Source organism: Piliocolobus tephrosceles, chromosome 15 (genome assembly GCF_002776525.5).
Source record: "Piliocolobus tephrosceles isolate RC106 chromosome 15, ASM277652v3, whole genome shotgun sequence".
Taxonomy (NCBI): domain Eukaryota; kingdom Metazoa; phylum Chordata; class Mammalia; order Primates; family Cercopithecidae; genus Piliocolobus; species Piliocolobus tephrosceles.
The window spans coordinates 2575795-2585815 of NC_045448.1; the positions used below are offsets into that span (position 1 = coordinate 2575795).

Consider the following 10021-nt stretch of genomic DNA (forward strand, 5'->3'; position numbering starts at 1 on the left):
TGATGGAGGAGCACCTGCTGGACTGAGGGAGGAGGCTGATGGAGGAGCACCTGCTGGAGTGAGGAGGAGGCTAATGGAGGAGGATATGCTGGACTGAGGGAGGAGGCTGTTAGAGGAGCACCTGCTAGACTGAGGGAGGAGGCTGTTAGAGGAGCACCTACTGGAGTGAGGAGGAGGCTGATAGAGGAGCACCTGCTGGAATTAGAATGAGATGGAAGGAGTAGCTGCTGCTGGACTGAAGGAGGAGGCTGATGGAGGAGCACCTGTGGAGTGAGGAGGAGCATCTGTGGAGTGAGGAAAAGGTTGATGGAAGAGCATCTGCTAGAATGAGGAGGAGGGTGATTGAGGAGCCCCTGCTGAACTGAGGGAGGAGGCTGACTGACAACCATCTGCTGGAATGAGGAGGAGATGAAAGGAGTAGCACTTGCTGGACTGAGGAAGGAGGCTGTTGTTGGAGGAGCACTTGCTGGAGTGAGGGAGGAGACTGATGGAAGAGGACCTGCTGGAGTGAGGGTGGAGGCTGTTAGAGGAGCACCTACTAGACTGAGGGTGGAGGCTGATGGAGGAGGATCTGCTGGAGTGAGGACGAGGCTGATGGAGGAGGACCTGCTGGAGTGAGGACGAGGCTGATGGAGGAGCATCTTCTGGAGTGAGGGTGGAGGCTGTTAGAGGTGCACCTGCTGGAGTGAGGGTGGAGGCTGATGGAGGAGCACCTGCTGGACTGAGGTTGGAGGCGGATGGAGGAGCACCTGCTGGACTGAGGGTGGGGGCTGTTAGAGGAGCACCTGCTGGACTGAGGGTGGAGGCTGATGGAGGAGCACCTGCTGGACTGAGGGTGGAGGCTGATGGAGGAGCACCTGCTGGAGTGAGGAGGAAGCTGATGGCGGAGCACCTGCTGGAGTGAGGAGGAAGCTGATGGAGGAGCACCTGCTGGAGTGAGGAGGAAGCTGATGGAGGAGCACCTGCTGGAGTGAGGAGGAGGCTGATGGAGGAGCACCTGTGGAGTGAGGAGGAGGCTGATGGAGGAGCACCTGCTGGAATGAGGAGGAGGGTGATTGAGGAGCTCCTGCTGAACTGAGGGAGGAGGCTGATTGACAACCATCTGCTGCAATGAGGAGGAGATGAAAGGAGTAGCACTTGCTGGACTGAGGGAGGAGGCTGTTGTTGCAGGAGCACCTGCTGGAGTGAGGGAGGAGACTGATGGAAGAGGACCTGTTGGAGTGAGGGAGGTGGCTGATGGAGGAGCATCTGCTGAAGTGAGGTAGAGGCTGATGGAGGAGTACCTGCTTGAGTGAGGGAGGAGGCTGACAGAGGAAAACCTGCTGGACTGAGGGTGGAGGCTGATGGAGGAGCACCAACTGGACTGAGGGAGGAGGCTGATAGATGATCACTTGCTGGTGTGAGGAGGAGGCTGATGGAGAAGCCCCTGCTGGTGTGAGGATCAGGCTGATGGCAGAGCACTACAATAAATGGGAAGATCAATGCTACAGCTCTTAGGCCTGAGCCTGTCTAGTTTCTTTAAAGACCAGGAGGTGTCTAGCATGGATAACATGGAATAAGCACAAGTGACTATGGAATCCAGTGGTCAGAGTCCTGATGGAGGTAAAATCATGGAGGACTCTATCCCACAGGCTTCAATTTAGGTTTACTCTGAGTACACAGCAAATCTTATGAGTATCTTGCTTTTAATCAGCGGAGTGGTCATGTATCATTTGTGTTTTACAGTGACTTTGGTTCCTGTGTTGAGCATTGACTCTAAGGCTCAAGGTGAGCGCAGGGAGAGCGGGTTGGGGCCATTTTTATACCCAGACAGAAGACACTGTTGAGCAGTAGTCACTGATGTTTGTGTTTTGTTGGCACACTCAACAGGATTTGATGATGGATTGGTAATGTATTGAGAGAATTAAAAAAAAACATAAAAGTCATTCTTACGTATTTGGGCTGAGTAACTGGAAGGATGTGACAATCATTAGCTGATTTGGGAAGAAAGCAAGAGAAGCAGGCTTTGCAGTTCACACGGGACCTCTTGCAGTTATTCAACACTTAAGCAGAACACAGTTTTATGGATGACTGTGGAGTTTGTGGAGAGAATGGGGCTGGACATGTGCAATGGGCTTCATCAACATCCAGAGGGTGTTTAGAGCTATGACTCTGAATGGAATCACTAAAGCATAAACGTGACCATAATAAAAACTTTTCAAAGACTAAGCCCTGATGTTCCAGCTTTACGTTATCTACAAAGGAGACTGAGAAGAAGGAGACAGGGCAGCAGGAGAAACACAAGGCAGGTGATGTCCTGAAGGCCACATAGAGAAATGGCTTCAAGGAGGAAAGAGCGAGGCCTGATCACTTGATGTGGATGAGAAGGGTTGTGTTGGAGGATGCAGAGAAGACTGACGGCCACAGTGAGAGCACAGCAGGGGAGAAGTGGAGGAGGTGCAGGTAGGTGCCCTTTCAGGGAGTTTGTTTATCAGGGGAACTAGACACACAGGGTGATACCTTGAGGACAAAGAAAAGTGGAGAGGATTTACTAAGGAATGAAGAAATAAATCAGGTGTATCTGCTCTTGGAAATGAAACAATAGAGAGAAGAAAGGGACAATGCAGGATTTAGAGTGAAGAATGTCTAGAAAATAAGGTCTTTATGGAGGTGAGGATGCTGAGACCTAAGGAACAGTGGAGGTAGTATACTTAGCTAGACAGGTGCAAAGATTACCCTCCATCAAAGGAGGAAAGAGAGGATGGACGGACAGGGAGACGGAAGGAGTAACGAATGGCAGGGTGGGCGGGCAGATGGGTGGATGCAAAGGTATATGGGTGGCTGGCTGTTGTTGTACATGGAATGGATTAGTGAATATTCATTTATTGTCACCAGCTCCCTGGTGGAATCTGTGGCCATAGTGAATGGTTGTAGCCTCTCACTCAGCGCTGCCTTAATGCTCATGGATTTAAGACCCAGAGAGGTTGATAAAATTTAGCTAATGAACATGATAGCAGGTAACAAAAACAGAGGTCAGACTTTGTTTCCTAGAGACATACTGGTGATGTCGTTTGTGAATGAGAACCTCCCACACAGCTGCTGTTCTCTGACTGCTCAGAAAATTGTCTCTCTAGAATGCCAACTTAATCATATCACTTCCCTGCAAAAAAAAAAAAAAAAGAAAGAAAGAAAAAGAAAAGAAGAAAAGAAAAGAAAAACACTTCACTAGCTTGCCTTTGGGATAAAATAAAAAATTCCTAACGTGACCTACAGTTCTCACCATCCCTACTTTTTTCCTGTGTAGATGAAATGGCTATTGCAGCCTAACGCACCACTCCAAAATTCAGTAGTTTAAAATTACAGCTATTTCTTATTTCTCACTGAGTCTATGAGTCAGTTTGGCGGCCCTTCTCATGGGGGCTGGATCTGCTGATCTCAGCTGGGCTCATGCTTGAGTCTGTCGTTGACGGGTGAGATGGAGCTGGCTGGCCTAGGATGGCGTTGGCTTGTGTCACTGGCCTCTGCCTGGGCAGAATTGAGAGAAGCAGACAGAGACGGAGTGGGAAGCACACAGGCCTTTTGAGGCTGAGGCTCAAAAGGGCTTGTGCTCACCATACCCTTTTAGTCAAAGCGAGGCCAGCCTGGTTTAGGTGGCAGGGTGGCTGGAGGGGTTTAGACTCCAACTCCTGAAGGCAGAAGCTGCAGGGTCAGAGTGAGAAGGCCATGAGTCCCAGGAAGGTGCAGAGATGGGCACGTTTGCAATCCACCTGTCTTACCATGCACAGTGCATGCTCCTTCATTCCTCCAGCCCTGCCCTCTGCCCAGCGTCTCCGCTCCCTCCCCACCTTGGGATCCTCACGCATGTCGTTGTGTGTCTCTAAGATTTCTTTTGGAATTCCCGTCTCTTCCTGTCCTATTAACTCTCCTTCAATCTGTAGGCCATCCAGTGACAATCACCTCCTCAAGGAAGCCTCCTTGGCTGCCCTGGAGCCAAATGAGTCCTCGCTGCTCCTCAGAGGCCAGCATACCGCTTTCCTTCACAGAACTCGCCAGAATTCCATTCAAATACTGACTTGCTTAATTGTGTGTCTGGTATCTGTCTCCTCTACCAGAATGCAAGCTCAGTGAGAGAGGGCACTGGGCATTTTTTGCATATGTGTTCTGACCTATAATAAGAGCTGAGGAAGTGTGTGTGCTGTAACAACCTGAATTAATAAAGGACACTGCTTAGCACAGGTAGACAATAAACTTTGCTCTTTTTTTTTTCAGTCTGTGGCCCACCACTTTTATCTTTGCTCTCCTAAGTCAGTTCTCCTTGGAGAAAGTGAAGTGTTTCAGCAGGATCTATTTTTTAGAAGAGGTTATGCAAAGCGACTCTATTAGGGTGTGCATAAGTCTAGACACCCCACTGGACTAAAGCCATTCAGAGGCAGATCACGTGCCAGGATCATATCTGGAATCTATGTACATGGGCTTAAATTCAACCTGTGCCAGTCACTGTTTGTGTGAATGCTGGAGAAGGACTAACCTCATTAAGCCTCAGTTTCCCCTCTAAAGGAGAATAAAAATGGCTGCCTCTCAGGGCTTGGTTATTACTCACTTTTCCATGTGTTTACAAAGCCTGCCCCATGGCCGACACTCCATCAATGTTAGTCCCCTTCTCCCCTGTGCATGTTTTCTTTCTTTTGTCTTGGCTGTCTGGAAGACAACCCAGCACACAGTAAGTTCTCTATTTAAGAGTGGAAAATTGAACTGACAACAGTTTGCTCTTAGTCAAAGCAAAAGCGCCAAAGGGCACACGTTTGGAGAGAATGAAGGTCAGTTCAGCTTCTGTGGCAGACGAGACGTTAGGTGGAGCGGTGCCGGGACAGTGGGAAGCACAGGACTGCAATGTGGGGTGAGGTGAAAAGGTCTGGGAGGAATCTACCCAGTGCCAACAGCCCTGTAGGGGCCTGGAGCCAAAAAGGACAGTGCTAGAATTTTCTGTGGTTTTTTTCTTAGCAAAGAAGGGGAGAAAAACTGTTATGGGAAGCACATAGGCGGACTCTCTGGCCAACTCAGGCCAGTATCTCTGAGGAAATCTGGGAGCCTCTGAGGCTGCCTTTGCAGCTTCCAAAGTGAGCTCACAATTCTCCAAGTGGTAGACGAACTCCCAGTTTACAGACTTGGGACTACAAGCAAACTACGTCTTCATGGAGACTTCCTTGACGGCTTTTGGTTCAGGATTGGGGAGTAGACGCCCGTCGATGTAGACCAAGGGACGGAGTGCAGAGGGCAGATGGGGTGCAGCCTTGGGCCTCTGGCTCATCCCAACTGGAGTGGAGATCAGGGCCATGAATGTCAGTTTCCCAGAAGCTCAAGTATCATGGATTCCCAGTGCTGCAGGCTGTGGCACCCAAAGAAAGAATACACCTCTTACGCCTTTATTCCGTGAGTTGTTCTGAAGAATTCTACTGGGTTCCATCTTTGGTTTTCATCTCTGTATTCTTTTACTCCCATGTCTGGGGCCCGAAGCTACACCACAGCCTGGCAATGGACACTCAGGGCCTACAGAACTGTGTTTGTTTTATAACAGACTCATCTATCCATCAGTGAAATTTCTCACATTCCTCTCAGCCTCAGAAGCCACACGTGTGATGCTAATCCCACAGACTAAGTACCAGGCCAGGTGGCTCCTCCCAGAAGAGCAGGTGCTCTCACTGGACCACACCACCATGTCTGTCTCCCAGCGTGGCAACTCTAGGGTGCTTGAGGATTTTCAGTAGGAAGTCAGATCTACCCCACATTGGAGCCCTTGCCAACACACACCATTGGTAATGCCCATAGCCCTCAGCTTCATGGCTTGTATGGGTAGATCCTCTTACTGGCATTATCTTATTTAAATACTTGCAGATCCTACATCACTTATAGCCCCAAAATCTTTAACTCCAAGAAAAGCAAAAATAGTTTCTGCCAAGGAACACAGTGTGGCCTCTTGGTGATGGAAGTCCTGTAGCATGCTGTGTTAGGCCATTCTCGCACTGCTACAAAGAACTGCTTGAGAGACTGGGTAATTATAAAGAAAAGAGGCTTAATCAGCTTACAGTTCTGCAGGCTTTACAGGAAACATGGCTGGGAGGCCTCAGGAAACTCTCAATCATGGTGGAAGGCAAAGGGGAACCAGGCATGTCTTACATGGCCAGAGCAAGAGGAAGACGGAGAGAGGGAGGAGCTGCCATACACTTTCCAACAACCAGATCTCTCAGCACTCACGATCACGAGAAGAGCAAGGGGGAAATTTGCCTCATGATCCAATCACCTCCCACCAGGCCCCACCTCCAACACTGCAGATTACAATTCGACCTGAGATTTGGGTGGGGACACAGATCCAAAACACACACATGCCAACCTCTCAGCTTGATGGACGGTGATGGGCTTATTTTCTTAAGTGAGATATCAATAAACTATGTGAAAGTCAGGTTTCTTTAAAAGTTCACTTATTTAGTTTTGTTTTAATAATCTTTTTATCTTTGAATAGTTTTAGATTTACAGAAAAGTTGTGAAGATCAGACCGAGTGCCCACGTGCCCACCTCTCACCTGACATACGTCTAGCTCACTTATCACAATTGATAAGTTCATATTTCTACATTATGACTTAAAGCCTGTAATTTATTCAGGTGGACAGAGTTGCTACCTGACACCTTTTTTGATGCAGGATCCCACAGGACATTGAGCCACTGTGTCTCCTTGGGCTCCACCTGGCTGAGACAGTTTCTAGGACTTCCCTAGTTTTTGTTAACGGTTGTGAGGAGTGCTGGCCGGGTGTGTTTTGTAGGATGCCCCCTTAAATGGGGTTTTGCTGAGGTTTATCCTGATGGTTAGACTTGGGTTCTGCCTTTGGGGAGGAAGATGCAGAGGTAAGTGTCTTCCCATCACGTCCTGTCACAGGCATCTGCCACCAGCATGACTTGCCTCTGCTGCTGCTGGATGTAGTCACCTGGCTGAGGAAGGGTTTGTGAGGCTTCTCACTGACAATTACTCTCCGCATTGCGGGCTGCCTCTGTGGAGAAGTCACTATGCACAGCCCACGATGTAGGGGTGGGAGCTAAGCCGCACCTGCACAAGGTTGCCGTATCTTCATAAATTAGAATTTCTCTGCATGAGAGATTTGTCTATTCTCCTCCACGTATTTACTCAATTATATGTTTATATTTGTATAAAAGCACTGGCATGCATTTTATACTTTGGGTTATAATTCAATGCCACATTATTTATTTTGTGGCTCAAATTGCCCCAGCTTCAGCCACTGGAGAGTCCTTGTAGTCGGCTCCTGTCTCCCCTCGACCTTGCCTCCCATTATATTTGGATTTTGTTTTTAATTTGGGTTTTGAGCACTTCCTTGCTTTCTGGCTCTGCAAGACGCTCTGGGCTCATCTTGTACATTTACTGCTTCTGCCCTAGAATCAACCATTTCTCCAAGGACTTTACTTCCCTTTCAAAATACAAATTTCCTTGAGATTCTCTAAGGGGAAATAAACTCAGAAAACACATGCTGTGACTGGCAAGCAAAGGAGGGAGCCCTAGTTTCATGAGCGGGGCAGCTCTGCTCGGAAACTCTTCAAGCACCGCTCTTCCCGGAGATGGCCTTTCCCTCTTCTGGTTTCTATGGCCATACTTCCAAGGCAATAGAACATTTGAAAGAAAATATTGGAACTATTATATATCAGCAAAAATACATAGTTTGCATATATTCTACTTGAGGGTATAACACCAACTTTTGGAAAAATCAATAAGGAAATAAGCTGACCAGTAATTATTTTTTCTTTCAGTAAAACAGATGCTGTTTTGAATTATGACTCTGCCATTCACTGGTGATGCGATTTGTCAAATCACCAAACATCCCTAAGCTGCAATTAGCTCATTTAAAAGTAGGACCAGACATGCCTGTACCGAGGGTATTATGAGGAATACCTTAGGACATATGACCTGAGCGCCTAGGGGGCCTCACGCTCGTGGTTTCTCTTTGTTTCCCACTGAACATGACTGTTATTCAATACCATTCTCAGGATCTAAACTGGAAGCTCTGCCCTCCAGGAAGGGCCGGGGAGCAACTGTGTAAGAGGAGCCTGGGTTTCCCACTGACCCCTGAGATTTCCACGCGGCCTGGCCTTCCCAGAGGGCCCCTGGGCTTTCCACAGGCACGCCCAAATTTGCCGAGAATGCTGTGTGCACACTCATCTCAGGGGGGCAGGTCCGTCGGGGAACACCGCCACATTTAATAACCCTGGGGCAGGAGGTGGGACAATTAACAAGCCTGCCTGTTGCAGCTGGTTGGGCCTGGGTCCATGCTTCTCATGAGAGGTGGCCGGGGCGTGTGGAAAGACCAGGCGTAGGGGCCCACAGCCTGCAGCCCACCCTGGCAGTGCCGGTCCTCAGCCCAGGAACTCTGGTCAGCCTGCACAGTCTCTCTGTGCGTCCATTTCCTCATTTGTAAATGGAGCAGTCGATGGGCTTTGTGTTGAAATTGAATAAGATGGTGTGTGGTGTGTGCGGCCAAGAGCAGAGCCCTCTCTCAGTGGGCGGGTGGGTGCTGGTGCCTTTCTCACTGTCGTGCACACCTGGAACTCCTGCCTTCTTCATTTAGAGCCAGGGCCTCTGTGGTCCCCTGAGAGCCTCATCATACCTGAGCTTGGTGACCTGCCCTGCCTTTGCTCTCCGGATGACAGCATGAGGCCACCACGTGACCAGCCACGTCACGAGCGCCCCTGTGTGCCAATCAGCTGGAGCTGGCAGACGCCAGGCCTACTTTGCCATAGGCAGGGCCATTTGGCGAGTCTTTCTCCTTCCAGTAAATCCCTCAAGGGCGAGTGAGTCTGCTTATGCTTACCCGGAGACACACCCCACCTGGCCCTGGGGCTGGGCAGCAGGCAAAGCTCTGGCTGGAGGGGGAGCTGGGCAGCTGCATGCTGGAGAGATGAGGCCCACCTGGGAGGGGAGGCTCGGGAAGACCTTTACTCCAGGAGGCTCCACTCACGTGTCAGGGCTGCAGCAGGGCCCGGCGCCAGCTGTCAGAACCAGGGGCAGGCCAGGGAAAGGCAGTGCATGGACACTGGGCAGCGTGGCGCCTTGCCACTCAGGTCTCCTGGGCTCCAATCAGCCACACAGGTTCAGGAGGGCAGAGTTCCAGCACCAGCGATAGAACTCACGCCCTGCTCTCTGGTTTCATTGGCTTCTGTGCTCAAGGCTGTTTCCCCATTGTAACATCGGGACAGCACCTCCTGAGAGGAGTGAGGATTGAGTGGGATACTCCGTGTACAGTCTCAGTTTTCCCGGCACGTGGTAAATACTCAGTAAAGGTGAGTTAGCCTTACCACAGCTTGCTTTTTAGACAACATGGGGCGTTCACGGGATCTGAAACTTCAAAAGTGGGGTATGAGCTGTCTTAGCAGTCAAGCACATGGCCTCCTTCACACCACAGGCTGAGTGGACAGTGACCATTACCACGGTCGGGCGACTCAGGGCCAGGAGCCCACAGGTGTTGCTGGTGACTGAGGCGGTGGGGATGCCTGTGAGTCTGCTCTCCAGCCACGCTGCCTGCCGCTCCCTGAGTGCCTGGGAACTGACTGGGCCACCAGCCCTTGTTCCCAAACCTTGGAGCGGAGCCGGGGATATACCTTCAAGCTCCCTCCAGCTCCAAAAGTCCAGGAGCTTGAGACATCTTTTCCTAAAGCTGGTACAGCGTCATAAACTCTACTTCCGGCAGCTTAATAGGCTTTTGACTTGGTGGTTCTTCACTAGTGAAGTGTGTGCGGGGGGAGGGGTGTGAGTGTGTGCATGTGTGGGGAGGGGGTGGTATGTGGATGTATAGGGGGCATGTGTAGTTTGTGTGTATGTGTCTGTGGTGTGTATATGGGTATGTGTGTGTGTGTAGTGTGTGTGTACGTGTGGTTCGTGGGGTGGTGGTGTGTGTGAGGGTGATGGTGTGTGTATATATCTGTGTGGTGTGTGTATGTATGTGTGTGTGGTGTCTGACGGGTGGGGTGTGTATGATGTGTGTATATA

At 50.1% G+C, this 10021-nt stretch overlaps 1 long non-coding RNA gene across 2 annotated transcripts in view; it reads right to left on the reverse strand.

The window, feature by feature from the left end:
• The window catches only part of LOC111531435, a 193326-nt gene that overhangs the window by 30243 nt on the left and 153062 nt on the right, over positions 1-10021 (reverse strand). The gene's annotated exons all lie outside the window — the stretch shown is intronic.